The following is a 16,949-nucleotide window of genomic DNA, read 5'->3' as shown; positions in this document are numbered from 1 at the left end:
GCATGGGAATTCCCGCCTCAACTAGATCATGAAAGCAGAATGAAAAATAATGTATTGTATTGTATTTTATTACAGGTCACCTCTCAGCGATTGAATGAACTTCGGATCCTCCTGATAAAGCATTTCACCCGATAAACGACCTCATACTTTAGGGGGAAACTGTTATAGACATTTTTGTGCCTTACAACATGAAGCATGAAAAGTCAATAATCTGAGGGATCCAAAGTCCCTAAACATGTTGTTCCTATCCCTAGAGGAACAAGGTCAGCAAACCACAGCACTAAATATCAGTTCTCCACCTGAAAACACTAAAAAACAAGCTAATTCTGGATCATGTCAACTGCTCCACTGAGCATCTGCGCTGAATGTCAAATGCTCCACTCTATACCTGCGCTGAATGTCAACTATAAAGAAGGCTACCTGTGCTAGGCGAGTTTGGCCAAGTGGCACAGTCATTCCTCAAGGTGTCAATGCCCAGGAAGCTTCCAAAATGACACTTGGATCAGGGAATTCGCCTAGTGATGAGTAAGAGGGTCTAGATCTCCAAGTGGAAGCAAGAACCTCCAAGTGGACTCAAGAACTGAAGAATAACTAAAGTGGGAGAGGACACTAGTCAGCTCCATGCCAAGCTCAAGCTGACTCATCCTCTCTCCAAATCTCTTATATATAGAGCTCTCTCATGAGGTCTATGGAGGCGGGAATCTAGTGAATGTAAGGAAGTGCTGTTGGTTTGAGTATAGAACTATTGGGTGATTTGCTTGAAGGAGGTGAAGAGGAGATTTCTTTCTGCTGGGAGGTGATGCTGGATTGGGCCTATTATGGTTGTATTACTTCCTGAACTTTACTTCTTCCATTAATAAAGCATTTGAGGTTCTTCTATATGCATGTGTCTCAATGGCGTATTGATACTTGTATATTTGATTTATTCTAATCCTTGAATCAATTATGAATGTATGCTTCTTGTAGTTTCCCTTTCTTGTTATTTTGCAGGATCTTGGTGTAGCTGGGCCAGTGAAAGAGCAAGGAGCTGGGAGCAAGCAGCAAAGAGGGAAGATTGGATCAATCATTAGCGGAAGACAACGGTTAGTGGATCTCTTTCTCCTCTCTCTTACATCTCATAAAGAAGTAATCTCGAATAGCTTTGCTTTGATTGTTGCTGAGGTACTATCACCCTTAGAGTGGGATAGGGTCATTCCGTATTGGATAATTTTCCCAACAACAGAGGCCATCTAGGTTGGTGAGGCTGATCTTGCGAAGGTTCAACGAGTTCGAGCCCTAATTCCTTATACCTCGACCTCACTCAAGACATGCATAGAAAAATAGAGAAATAATAAACCGCTCTAATTCCACTAATCAATATTTATGAAGGAACAAAATGAAATATAGATGTGAATAGAAACACAAATATATAGTGAAAACATAACTTCAATTCACTAATAACAAAGTACTGAAAATTATTTACATGCAGAATTGAAATAAACTAGCTCAAGCCATGGTAGCTTATCTCTGAGAAGATATGTGGAAACTACATTCCTTCTTAACTATGTTACAATGAGGGTTGAAGGCCTATTTATTATTTTGAGATAATGGAAAACCATAAACATCCAAAAACCTAACCCTAGGATATGAAGCGCCAAAATGTTGTGGGCCCCATTATGGTAAATTGGTACATCAACTTTTCGATGTCATAAATTTGGTATACGACCTTCATTTTACATGTACAATACCTCATTAGAAATATCTATCCGAGGACTAAAATTTTCAACTCCAAAAAAAAAAAAATTAGGGCCTCAAAACAACTCTATAAGTTTAGGACCTGAAAAATTGTCGAAAATAACAAATTTTTCTACAACTAAGAAAACCGAAAGAAACAATGGTGTGGGTCCAAGTGAAATAGGTGGGGGCCACCAATATCCACTTGGATCATGTTGTGAGACAAAGTGAAACTTGGAATAGTGTGTCTTTTAGACTCCTGTTAGGTCATACCGATGAAAATCCATTGTACATAACTTAAGGATTTCGAATTCTTTAACTTCAGCTTCTGCAGCCTTCAAGTTCTTAATCTCATAAGATCCCACCTATAGAGGAAAGGAAGGCCAAGGTGCCTTCTTATTTTTCCACATCCGTGAAGATAGACTTGTGACAAGATGATAGGAAACCTCTTGCATGAAAAGTTTATCTGTGGCATACCTTGACAAGAGATGAGGTGGTTTCTAACAACAAAACACTCTGAGGTATATACGATCTAGCGAGGTAAGCCAATTCACTACTTCCATAACTTAGTTCATTTCCTCATGAGACACGCAAGGATCATAGTCTTCAAACATCATATGATATAAGACCTTGAAGAAATTCTTAGTAAGTTTGTCATAGACTCCTCAGTAGCTACATTCGGCCGACAATCTGCAATAAATATGGATAGGAGGCTCTTTAGGTGAACATTTCCATTCCAAAAAAGGGAATTCATTATGAGCACATATTCTATTTAGCAGGTAGGCATACATGTAGAATTGTTGTTGCTTGCCCTATGGTGTGTTTTTCGCCTTGTTCAATTTAATCTTTAATTGTTAGGACACTAAATGAGACCAGTAATATCTTCCCTTCTCAGGATATTTGATGTAGCATGTAGACCCATACTTTTAGGAAAGTTTTAGTATTCTTATGTCCATAAACTTGGCAACACAAAACCATCAAGTACTGAAACACCATTCTAAGTCATTTGGCCATGTAAGTATTTTTACATGTCTAGCGAAATTTTGTTGGTTATTTCCACCATGAATTAACCACTTCCTTAGTGTTAAGATAACATGAGGTTGCATAAAATTATGAATCCAGATGTTTCTCAGGATTAGAATAATTATAGATCAAGTGGATGTCGTGTGGTCGGTAGGAGGCAAACTGTTGCCCACTAGCACTATTAAATGACATGATCTCGGTATCTAGGCTGTGCAAAATCCCTCTAATAACATCTACACATGATAAAAATGGGAATATACAAGCGACCCTATGGAACCTTGATCATTCAATTTTGATATAAAAATACTTGTCCTCTAGATATTATTTGAACCATGTCAGAGTGAATGCATCCTTAATGGTATGCCAAGTGACAGTGGAATCCTTCTTAATGTAACATTGTGAATCTGACAAAATAGGAAATAATATTGAGGAGTTGTTAATGAATTCCTTGGTACTGCTTTCGGTGGAATCCTTTGATGTTGTCTTATTGGGAGGCATGGTTCTATATAATTATGAAAGAGTAATTTGTTCAAGACCCACAATCCCTGTTGCAAGAGATTCACTCACGACAATAACAAGTTAGCTTAAAAGATCGTTCAACAATCAACTTTAATGCAACAAAACAATGACTGAGGGAGAATATTGTGTAATTCTAGGAAACAAGGAGGTAGACTAGGCTCTAAAATTGCGCAGTGCAAAATGAGAGAGGGATATTGCACAGTTTTGGTTCACAAGGGACTAGCTTCTAGACTAGAATTGTGAAATGTGCAGTCTCAACTAGTAGAGAGAAAGAGGGATTGTGCAGTGCGTAGTTTTAGTGGCCAAGAAAGGCCACTTTTAGTTGAGATTGTGCAATGTATAGTTGTAGGAGACCATTATCTATGCAATGTGCAATCACAACTGGAAAGAGTAGGGTCTTGTTTATTTTGATTAAGCAATGTGTAGTGAGAGAAGCCAACAAGCCCTACGGATTGCACAATTCAGCTCGAGGGGGAGGAAAAATTTGAATCTTGGATTGAGGAAGGAATGGGTGTTGATTATTATTAGAATTAGTTATATCAATCATTAGCATCACCTAGATAAGATAATACAAAAGTAAGAATATGCATCCAAAAATAGACCTGATAGCAGTAACTGCTAGGAGGCAAAAATATAAGAAAGTGATCTGACACTTGTAAAGTAAATCAAAAGATTGAAACAAAAGTTTTAAAAGATAATAATAACATAAACTCCATATAATACAAGAAGAAATTGGAAAAACTACACTTGGAAACACAAAAGTGATAAAAGTGACAAAAAAGCAGTAAAAAGCGACACTTGATAAACATACCATGAAAGCGCTATAAATCGAATCCAAATCTCCTTGAACTCGTGAGAGTGGCTAGAGATACAATGTTAAATGTGAAAATGATCTCTACAAGCCTCTATTATATAGATTTGTTCTCATGGGATTAGGGTTAGGATTTCTGACACACATGCCTAAAATCAAGGAGAAAGCAACACTTGTCTTCAGATCATAAATGGAAACTTGTGCTACACTGTCAATGAGGAATGTGCACTCCCTATTTTCTACGGATGCACACTTGGTTGATCCAAGGGACTATTCAGCCCAGTGGCAGAAAAGACTACGCAATTTCTAGTGGCAAAGGATTGCACAGTTCACTGGCACAGTGGATTGCACTATTTTGACTCATAGTGAAGGATTGTGCAATTTTCTTTCTGAAAGATTTCCAGTCTCACATAATTGCACAGTTCAGTTCTTTAATGAGTTTCATAATATCCATTGATAAAGGATTTCGAAATTACTAGGAATAAGACAAGAAATTAGTGCTAGATCAGGACAAGACTTAGCTTAAGTTGGAGAGAGAAATTACTTTCCTTCAGAAATTGTATAACTATTGTCGACAAGACCTAGTCATCCTCACGACAACATAATTAAGACAACACACAAGCAATAAATGAAAATATAAGTCAATTCAATACTTAAAAATCAAGAGGAACAATTGACGACAATAAAAAGGCCAATTCTTGTAGACAAAGGTACGCTCCAAAATCAGAGCGGAGGAAACTTTTTGGAAGGGTGGTTGTAGCAACTACAACATGCCCATACTATGTTATGGCTAGTTCATTAATTTGTCCACTCAAACCCTTTGTTAGATCTTATTTTCACCATGTATCCAAGATAGTTGAAACATTCCCATAAAAACTTAAAACACACGCAAGTTATTATCGTCATCAAGTAAGAGTCAAAAGATAAACATAATCGTCTAGTTTCATTCATTTTTTATCCCTGATTTCTGCACTTCTTCCATAATTGACTTTGGACCAATATTGACCCCAAAAATCCAAAATAGCCATATAAACTTTATTTTAACTTAAATGTTCTACATAAAGCCCTTTTCTAGGCACATTTCAACATTTTGTCAAATTCTGGTGATGGAAACTTGCAATTGTTAAAGAAGCGAAAAAATGGAAGTATATATAAAATAAAATAAAAATATTCATACCTATCAATCAGAGAAGATCAAACCCGAGACCTCGTCTTTACAATCCCTGTCACTTACCAACTCTTCCATATGATGTGGGTTGTTGAGCCATCCACTCAACTTCCTTTTATTTTTAGTACTATGGCTCCAATGGAGCTAAGGACATGAACCACCTTTGTGGACTATCCTCGTACCAATCTGTTGCATCACCAATTTTATTCCATTAACTCTTGCCAACAAGCCATTACAGTGGCCATTGAACTTCAAAAAATCGTATCTTATGTCTAGATCTATCCAAATAACATCATTGTTATACTTCCACAAACTATAACATTAGACTCAATCATTACCAAAGGGTTTTGAATGCAAGAAACAATTATGTCATAACAATGAGTTTTTTTGTCAATGTTAAAATCGAGCTTGGCCACCACAATGAGATTACTAGACTTCTACCAAGAAACTGGAATGATAAACGTTGTAGTGAACAAATACTTTGTAGCGAAAACTTCATTCAGAACTAGAACCAATACAAATCCTTCACACCTCAGAACAATTTAAATTCTATCCACAGACTTGGTTGGATATCAACACTTGTTTTTCGAATGATTATGTTAGGAATTGAGAGTGATTCCTATATATATATATATATATATATATATATATATATATATATATATATATATAGATATATATAGATATATGTATACATATATGTATACATATATATATATGTATATATATATGTATACATATATGTATATATGTATACATATATGTATACATATATGTATATATATATATATATATATATATATATATATATATATATATATATATATACATTTGGTTGGTGGTCTTGGGCCTTATGGGCCAGCCATGAATTCCCATGAAATCTACCTTTGTAGCCAATCAACCAACAAATTGTGAGCCAGGTCTTGTTAAATTTTGTTCCATGGTTCCATGTGGCCAAGCCATATGACCAGGATTAATGAATATCTAGAATTTCATGATCATGTGATTGTGCCCATATGACTAGGACCCAAGGGTCACTAGTCATTTCCTTGATGGTTCCATCATAACATCATTGAACCATGTGGTAGGATGTGAGGGGTGCCACATGTCACCCTATTTTAGACTTTTCACCAACCAAAGTGTACCAAATCACCATACCACATGGCGGCCTCTAGTGGTGTTACATCATCACACTGACATCATCTAGCTATGGTTTGATGCTAGCTATGTGAGAGTACCACATGTAATTAATTTATAGGTCCACATCATCATCAAATATTATATTTCCATGCGTCATCATCTGGTTTGTCTGATAGGCCTAATTTAACTTCGTACATATTCACATTCATCTGGTCATCAACCGTTTTGGAGTGCCATTGATTTACCCAATACATGCACATTGTTTAATGGAATTAACAAGTGTGAAGCTTCACACGCCCAAAAAAATTATTTCTCTATCCAATGATGGATCCACCATAAAATTTCTCCCTATTTAACACATTGAATTTTTGGGTTTTTGGACCTTTAGTTTATTCCCTCAATTAATATTGAAAGATAAATTGGCCAAAACTTCTCATATAACAAAAGTTTTTTTCTGAGTAGGATACACCATTCGCAAGGTATCAATGAGATTTATGAAACCATGTTATTTGTAGGATATTTTGAACATAATATTTTTATCAAAATATCGAATAACTTCAAGAACCCATATCTTCATGTGATGAGACCTTTAGAAAGATCCAATTATCATATCACTTTATAAAGAGTCTTGCTGCTTCTGGGGTCATCAAATATGGTATTGCTACTATTGTCTCATATGTCCCTTTTGACATCAATGACATCTTGTTGTCATCAATGAAAACACTAAGTGGAATAGAGAATAGCCCAACCAAGCTCAATATGTTCCCATTCTAAAAAACAAGTATCTTCTTACCAAAATCTCAACAAGATCACACTAATCACATACTAGAATTTTACCATTAGGACAATTGTCCCACACTAGGATGCACAAGATGTTTTCCTTTTAATTTAACTCTCTTTTTCCAATATTATTTCATTGATGCCGCTTGCCTTTCCATGTAATATTAGGAATTTTTAAAATTCTAATATGCTGATTATTGATTCGCTAATTTATCAAGTTGTTACCCATGTGCTCGAGTAATTTATTTTTCTTATTTTATTAAAAGGACTATTTATCGTCACCCATGACATATTTTCTAAAGTTTATCTTATATGTCCCATTAATCTCTTTCCTTTTTCCTAAATTTGTATTTGTTAGTTGATTTAGTTTCAATTAAATATATAGTTATCATCCCATGTCCTTAATTTCCCTATATATTTCTCTCAATTCAAATTTTAGTTTAGATTCCTTCCTTATGATTCCTTACTTAGGGATAATTCTAATGAAATTATTATTTTCAATTGAATAATTAGCTTATTTTAGTTTTATTCACACTCTTTCTTCTAGGGTTATTACTTTAATATAAATTCTTTATTTCAAGTAAAATATTTCTTTTCTAACTTAGGATGATATCCACTCAGATTTAGTATATGTTTTCTAAAAGTACTCTCTCTCTCTCTCTCTCTCTCTCTCTCTCTCTCTCTCTCTCTCTCTCTCTCTCTATATATATATATATATATATATATATATATATATATATATATATAGATATATATAGATATTTGGAATGAAAGCATGCGAAACCTTGGAGTACTACCCCACATTTTGTGGATGGTGAATAAGATAAACTAACAGGCTTAATTATGGGGCCTCGCCCTAAGGGAATCAAATAAAGTCGAACCCATGATCAAGAACAACTAGCAACGATATCAAATAACGTGACGTGTGGTTCTAGACCACTTGAGCTAACCCTTGGGGCTAATATTTATATTAAGTTATTTCTTTTAAGTTTAATTTTTTTTGACAAATGAAATATCATGTGATTTACGCCGAAAAATCTCTCAAAAACCTGATATGGATCACAGAAGCCTCGATTCAACAAGAATGAATAAATTTTGTATTATAAATATCTGCCTGGCCATAGAAAATACCTAGGATATTTTTCTACATACTTGTATTTGACAACTTGTCCCTTTGCATGGAAATTTCTATTAGTTCTAAGTAATTGCACAATGATTCATAATTGACTATTTGCCAACAAGACTACATTAAACAAAAGATACCTAGAAAAATGAAAAATTTATGAAAAGATCACATTACTGCATGCTTTGACTTTCCTCATCCAGTGGACAGTTGAAGTCTCAGAGCTTCCCAACTTCTTGCCTACTTGTAGTGCTTGTCCCCAAGGGATTGAGATTCAAAATTTTGATTTGGTGTTGTAACTCCTTGATTTTCACATGTGGAGCATCCATTTCGTCTATTTTCATTGCCAACCAACCCTTCAATTGTTTTAACCTTCTCCATTACATTTATAATTTCCTTAAACTATTCTTGTTGCTTCATGTTCACAACTAGAATTTCCAATGTAGTTCGCCCAATTTTTCTTGAGTCTACATGCTTTTGTCATAACACTTAGAATTGGTGCAAGTATTTCCCTTACTGCCTCTAGGCTCACTATCGTTGCATGGCCACATCTGTGTCAAGGGGAATATTTTTTTTACCGGGATAATCCTTTGTTATAAACCAAAGCCACCTTTATGCTAGAGCTGAAATTTCCTACACAATATTTGAGGTTATAATAGGCACAAGAAGATTCTAGATAAGTTGGTCCTACTCCACAACTTTTTATGACCACTCTTGACTAGTTATGATGTTTCCAACTACATTATAATCATGTAAACATAGTTGATTCACGAAAAACCACCCAAGGTTTTGCAAAGGCTTTGAATTAAACCAAACATAGGCCCATTTAGAGAAATATTTGCACAAAGAGTCATAGGCTACCCATAGACATACTACTCTATCAGAAATTGGATATTGAAAAAATTCCTTCAAGAATTGGCACGCTGCATCGTGTATAATTTGATACCTTATAACTACTATTGCACGATCTTTTTCACCCTTCCTCCCAATCCATAAATTCTGATTTTGGAATCAAAATCCATAGAAATGATACTCACTAACCTACAAGCTAGTGATGTCATTGAAGATCCATGGAATTTTCCAAATAAGCAAGTGAAGTCCTTGAATTTTCTGTCTTGTCAAAGCTCCCAAAATGGAAATACATAATAGTGGTGCAAGTCCTAAGATATTTAGATATCTAAAATGTGGAATAAAGCACTATTTGCATGAGTGAAATACAATTGGGGTGCCATAACCATCATTGGGGGTTCATACTTCTCCTTGGCATTGATCTATACATATTGGTCTTAGACTTATGATATTTATTTGGTATGATTTTAATATAAACCATTAATTCCTTCATTGGAAAAGCTTGAATCCTAGGGATTATAGAAAAATCTTCCATCACGACCCCCCATTTGTTTCTAGTTTCCCTTCTTGGAGCTGAAAAGCATGATTATCCTAGTTGTCAGCCACTTCATTTTGGCTCCAAAGGATGTGGAACTAATTTTTATGTGGTATATCCTATAAGGATTTTCTTGTGTTTCATTATTTTTTCCATGTGCTTATCTCTGGGAAGTGTTTCTTTTAATAAATGATGGATTTTATTGGAGAAAATCCCCTATTATTTGGATATGAGTTACCTGTAAATGTTTGAATGGTGTTAATCTGTGGAAAAATCCATACATTTTTTCTTAGATATTGGTTTTCTTGGCCTAATCCCTACACATGTTTCTTTACTATCTTTCCATTAAGGTTATATAGAACCCCTCCCCCTCCTACCACCACTGAAAATATTTAACCCCATAACCAACTACATTCAAACCTATGACTCCTACTATATAACGAAATTTTGATCCCAACTATGTTATGCATGGTTGCTTTAGATGGGTACTCTAAAATAAATGATTAGATTAAGTCATTTATTTTAGTTTTACTTTCAAATTACTCCCTTAATTAATTTTTATATTCCTTAAGCAATATTTCATAAAATAGTTTGTGTGACTAAGTTCACTTTCACTTATACATATCATCATATCTAATTCTATTTTTTAATAAGTCTTTATTAATTTAATTTAAGTTCATACATATTTTCATTTATTGATATTAAGAGTTCCAATTCGATTGTTCCCTTCAATAATTACTTCGCAACAATTAGGGAAAATTTTAAGGATGGGAATTTATCTCAAAGTTTAGAAACATTGGAAATATTACTAGTCCCTAACATGACAACTATAAAATGTTTGGTGATATTTTTGTAAAAATATTCATATTTCTGATGACTTTATAGTCAATAAAATTTTGGCGAATTTTAAGGTAAAATAATTTTATACTATGAAATTTTAGTGAATAATTTTTAGAAAAAATGGAAATGGATGAATGTTTTGTTTGGAAAAAGAATGGAAAATGTGCTCGCCTATGAATATCAACCCCTAAGTTTTCCATAGCCACAATGCTCACCCTTCAAGTACCTATGACAAGTTGAGAGGACATTTATGCGACAACATAAACAATAGTTAAATATAGAGTTTCCCTTAATGAAAGACAAATGAGTATTGAGGATTAAGGCTTCCACCTTAATGCACACCCCTCATCTATACCTCGTGAGTGACTAAGTACACATTCCAAGCCTCGCGACCTTGTGCAACTTCAAGGTAAAATTATGTCACCCTTTCCAACCTAAACCACGACTCAAGTGCTAGTAGGTGGAATTAGGGACATTGTCCCACCCTTTCAAGGAAAACTTGAATTCCTTCATACAACACCATTACCAAATATGTGAGTCAATGGGAAACCCTGAACCTTGTACCTGCGTTCATTATTCAATTCATCATTCTTTTACAAAACATATCCATTAATGACAATTCATATTCAATTTAGCATTTCTATGATTCAAATCAGAATCCTTTAATCAATATCATATCTATGTGCCATCATAGTTCCCAAATACACTCAAAAAACTATTAGAAATATATGATCATAAAATGACTAATCATCATATAATTACACATGGTAAGTTATTTTAATATCCAAATAAATATCATAATCTAAAATCATACTCATCAAGTAACATCTTTCTTCCTCATCAATGCTATGCATATCAAGTGTCATCATCATATAGTGCAAATGACCAGATCATCAATATATGGGGCCTTCAAACAATAATACATCTAATAAATTACATTTTACAGAAGTCAAAATATATTAGGACACTAAAATTCCTATTTTTGTTCTTCCCTAAGTGTATTTTTTTCTTGCTAAGTAATAGATTACTATGTTATTTAAAGACACTGAAACATGTCTTTAAAAAAATAAATTAAACAAGAGCTCACAAACTCTAGAAAATGCTCTTAAAATCATTGGAAAATAACTAAAACACCTTAACTTCCACAAGATATATATCATAAAATGTAATGAATTAGTATATGAAAATTTTACCACTTGTAATTTGTTATATCCTCTCAATATTGTAAGATTTTAGTGTCTAAAACATCACCAAAAAATATTATTATAATGAAAATTCCAATATGCTTCTTTCAAAACTAATTTCAAGGTTCATCACAAACCTTATCTTCCATAGTCTATATCTCTAAAAATATAGCAAACTAGAACCTAAAATTTTGACCACCTATATCTTAATAGTTTTCCTCGTTCTCCTAAATATTTTATATGTGTAACTTCTCAGAAAATCTAAAGTGAAAAATGCCAAGTTTTTTTTATTGAGAAGATAAATCCTGGGATCATATATTTTATACGAAATTTCATCATTGAAGTACCATGAAACTGATATACAATTAATGAATAAAATCCACTTCAAGGCAAGAACCTCCTTTTACAACTAATCCAATGTACAAGACATAATATGATTATCCTAAGACTAGGTATCCTTGGTAGATGTATAGGAGACAAAGGATACAACTATAATGAAATGGAATAATGAAATGTTTTAGTCAACCTACAAATATAAAAAATAAACTAATAATGAATGCTTATTAAGGCCTTAACATAGGGGCCCAACAGACTTAGTAGCACCCACCTTGAAATATTGACCATGTTATCTTCCTCAAACACCTTAGGTGCAAGGATGGGATTCTTGAACTAGATGACTTTTCAAAATGGGAGAAAGTTATTTATTTCAATAACATATTTGTTTGACGGATTTATTTGATGTGGTAAAAAGTAGGGATGGTAATGCATATTATTGTAGGGACAATTTAGAGTTAATTACTTCGATAATCTCTTCATTTAGAAGAAATATTGGGATACTCAAGCCTACATATTTAGGAAATGACAATGTGGAGGTAGAATAATGGATAGTGGAATCCTTATCAACTCCATAGGTATGAAAAAATAGAATTACATATAACACTTTGATATATGAAGATATCGAACAAGAAAATTTTGGTTTCAACAATGATGAATCTAAGCGAAAATGGGCATATAATGTATGATCTAACATACATCGAACGAAAATAAAGAATTTTCAAAGGATAGTAGTCCCATGGAAGTTGAAAGGTTAGATATATGGATAGTATTACCATTGAGTTTCTTAGGAGAAAGTCCAATACTAACAACGAGTTTACTCTATTTCTAGAAAACTTTTGACATTTAAGGGAAATACCATCTACAACAAGTATTGGCATATCATTTAAAGAGGAATAGAGATGACGAATGATGGTGATAGCATATCAAAATTGGGATAATTGTGGAAAATTATGAGAATAATGGCTATGAGTATAAGAGAAAACACACATATGGTTGGTATGCAAGACTTTAGTGTTATTTGTTGATTATTCAAGGAGAGAGACCTCCTTGAATAATTAGAATTAAAAATCTAAATAATTAGAATTAAAAATTCTTGTAACTCTTGGAGAGATGGATGATTATTGGTTGAATGGTTGGTGAAATCATAGGGAATACATGGAAGGATAAATCTATGTGTGGTGGTTTAGGTGGCTAAATATTTTCTAGATATAGTAGTTCCCTAAACTTTCTTAGGTTTTCCCCTAGTCACAACCCATTTCTCATACTTAGTGGGGATTGGCTAGGCTTGTGTAGATTCTAGAAAGGACATACACATAGCATCTATATCCTATATAGGTTTTAAAAACAAATTAGGAGTTAGTTTTGATGATGCAAGAAATATTGGAAGATCCAAATTACACACTATGACATAGAAGGTTAATCACAAGGTTTATTGCTATTCTTCGAGGGAGAATCAATAATCATATTTGAGTGAAATTAAAGCTATAAGTGGGATTCCATCCCCACGTTGGTGTCAAATAAATAGGAGTAGTGGCCTCAATGACTTGTTGTGATTTTGAACCCTTGGATGAAAAAAATGTTTAGTCAATGGGTTGTTAGGGTGTTGTCACTATGCAAATAATGCATGGACTAGGAAGTGTCGTTATTAGTAAGGGAATATAGCAGGTGCTAAGAAATGTGGAATATTTGAAGATTTTGGGACAATGAATGGTGAATGAGGAGATGGTCTGGTTAAATTCCACAAAAGGAAATACATTATTAGGTTTGAGTTAACCTTTAGGATCATAGTGAGTGAGTTGATCGATGATAATGATCTCTCATTCATGGTGAAATATCACAACATGAAAATTGGAGGAGGAAACCACCTTCATTGCATAAACATAGCTGCATCTTCAAAGAAAATTGTATTTTGATCGAGAATTGACAACCTAAACATCAATAAGGACCCACTTTCCAGCTAATTGGATGGGTACATTCCAATATAAGCCTTGTGATTGGGAGGGTTTTCCATCATACACATAGAGGCGGTCATACATATTGTATAGATGAGGACATAACACACATAGATGCATCATGTTTGATAATGCATCTTCATGGTGAATTTTGATGTTATGAAAACTTAAAAATATAACCACCTTTATTGCACACATATAGCTACACCCTAAAAGGATGTTGATTATAACTGGGTATCATTAACCTCAACATCTATAAGAACCTACTTTCTAGCTAATTGGGTTGGTGCATTTTGATATAGGCCTTTTGGTTGGGAGGGTTGACTGTTGTATACATAGAGGACATAATACTTCTTCCAAACATGAGTACACATAACACACATGGATGCATCATCTTTGATAATGGAAATATGAATCAGGACTTTAGTAATGGTTTCTAAATTTTGGATCCAATAAAAGGGGGAAAGTGAGCCTCAACCTTTTTAGTATCAAAGGTGATCATCCTATCATATAAATGGTTTAATATGCCATTTTCTCATAAATAGTATTCCCAATATGTTGGAAAATTTTGGAAAACTTCTAAAGGTGACATAGTGATAGGAAATTATTTGAATAATCAACTAAACTATAATTATGGTTATCCTATGTTGGGTGTGTGTTTTATATTTTCCACGACCAGCCTCAAGCGTTGTACATTGTGTCAAGTGTAGCAGGGGGGCGCAAGGGGGGCGACAGCCTCCCTGGTTGGGGGGGGTCTAGGGAAGTGCCCCAAGATTATTTTTTTATGCGAACCCAATAATAGCTGGGTTGACCCAAGGATGGCGAGAAGACTCACATATGTTGGGCATACTTGCCCATGGTTTTGTGCTGGGTTTTACACATGGTTTTGGGCATGATGGTTTTTTGTGTTGGCATAATGGCACAGGATTGGAGCTATGGCACAAGTGTTTTCCTTGATGGCAATTTTCTTTGGTAACATATCTCAGTTCAGGCTTTCAGAATGAAGGAAAAGACATATACGCCGGTTCATCTATACTAAGACGCGTATACACACGGGTTGGACATTCCAAAGGCGCGTGTGCGTATACATGCACTTTCATGCAAAGAAAAGCACGTATATGTCAGAGAACTTACCTTTGGTCCGTGGTAGTTAGTCCTTGGTATTTGAACCTATGGTTTTGGACCATGGTACCTCGTCAGACGTGTTGATCCCAAGTATTGGGTTCGTGGTATTGGTTTATTATGGTTTTGGACCGTGGTATTTTGGAAGGCCTAAAACTATAAAAGAGGAAGGAGAGCATGTGGCAAAAGATAATCTGAATTATTATTGAATATCTGATAAAGTGCTAGAACTGGAATACTGGAAATTGGGTTATGGTGTAGATGTGGATGAAGGAGGAACCTTAGCGCAAAGAGAAGGATAAGTTCTATTGATGGATCATAATATTTAAGCTTGAATGATAGTATCTTTGTATGATTTTGATCTATTATTTGTGGCGCTTGCATGATCTATAAAACTGACAATCTGGGTTATTTAGATCTGAAAGAGCGAATTATCCTTTATAGATCTGTAAGTAGGTTCAGAGAAGTGAAGGTGCGTATATACGCTGGTTCATTGAAGGAAAACATTGTATACGCAGGTTGTTCCATATGCAGAAGTGTATGCACGCAGGTTTTAGGCTATTAAAGTAGCATATATATTTTGAGTTGTGATCTTGCTACTTCTGTTTATTGCTGCAGTGTTCTGGGTTCAGATTTGGTGTGTGCTATTGTTACTGTGATCTAGGTATAGTCGTCAGAGAAGTGTTTATGTTGATTCAGTTTTGGTTGGTGAAAAGGTGATTGGTTGATGCAGAAATTCTTGATGTTTGATTGATGTTATTTGTGGATCTAGTCTGAAAATTTATGAAACGTGGTCCCTGAAAGAAAGAGAAGGTTGTAGCCTTCTGTAGGCCAGCACATACGTATTAGTATCTTGGCTAGTGCAAGAGCTAAGGGGGTTTTAGCTCCCTTCCAGGAGAAGCTGGAAAACGAGAGAGGGTTGTAGCTCTTTGCAGGTTGCAGCCTGCATACTGGTAAAGGACTGCACCAGTACAATTGTAAAAAGAAGTTTCTAATTAAAGAGAAGATAGAGATGAATTGCAGCAGGTGGTTTTCACGCACATTGGGTTTCCACCTTATATCTTGTGTTCTTGTGTGTGATTGTCTTTCTACTCTATTTTACTGTTTCTGGTTACTGGTTATTTGCTTCTGAATCACAGATTAACAATCAACATCAGAAAGATAAAGTAAATTAAAAAGTTTGCATTATATACGCGGGTTTTCTTTTGCATAGTTGCGTATATACGCGGGTTTAATTAACTGAAGTAGCCTATATCATTTGATTTTGAAAAAGGAATATTTGACTTGATAATACTGGTTCACCCCCCCCTCTCAATATTATTTCCAACAATTGGTATCAGAGCAGGTTCTTCAGAAGAAGCTTGATCGCTTGAAGAAAGATCTTGCATCATGAGCAACTACGAAAGGGAAGCATCAATCAGGCCACCGATTTTTGATGGGACAAGCTTCGTTTATTGGAAGGTAAGAGTTACTACCTATCTTCAATCTCTTGGTATAGAAGTCTGGGATATCATAGATACAGGGTATAGTTTTCCATCAACAACTCCTACAGATCCGACTGAGAAGAAGAAATATGAAACAAATGCAAAGGCGGTCAATACTCTATTAGGATGCCTATCTCGATCAGAATTTGTCAAGGTAATGCAGTTTAAATCTGCAAAAGAGATATGGGACAAGATTGTTCTCAGCTATGAAGGAGATGATCAGGTAAAACAAGCAAAACTTTAAACCCTCAGGATTCAGTATGAAAATCTCAGGATGTATAATGATGAAAGTGTGGCTAACTATTTTCTTCATGTAGATGAGATTGTTAATTGTATGAAAAATTTGGGTGAAGAAATAAAAGAGTCTATT

Source organism: Pinus tabuliformis, chromosome 7, assembly GCF_031772625.1.
Source record: "Pinus tabuliformis cultivar Carrire ecotype Pingquan chromosome 7, CPIR1, whole genome shotgun sequence".
NCBI lineage: Eukaryota > Viridiplantae > Streptophyta > Pinopsida > Pinales > Pinaceae > Pinus > Pinus tabuliformis.
The sequence above is the reverse complement of the archived record's forward strand: the minus strand, read 5'-3'. Positions refer to the sequence as shown.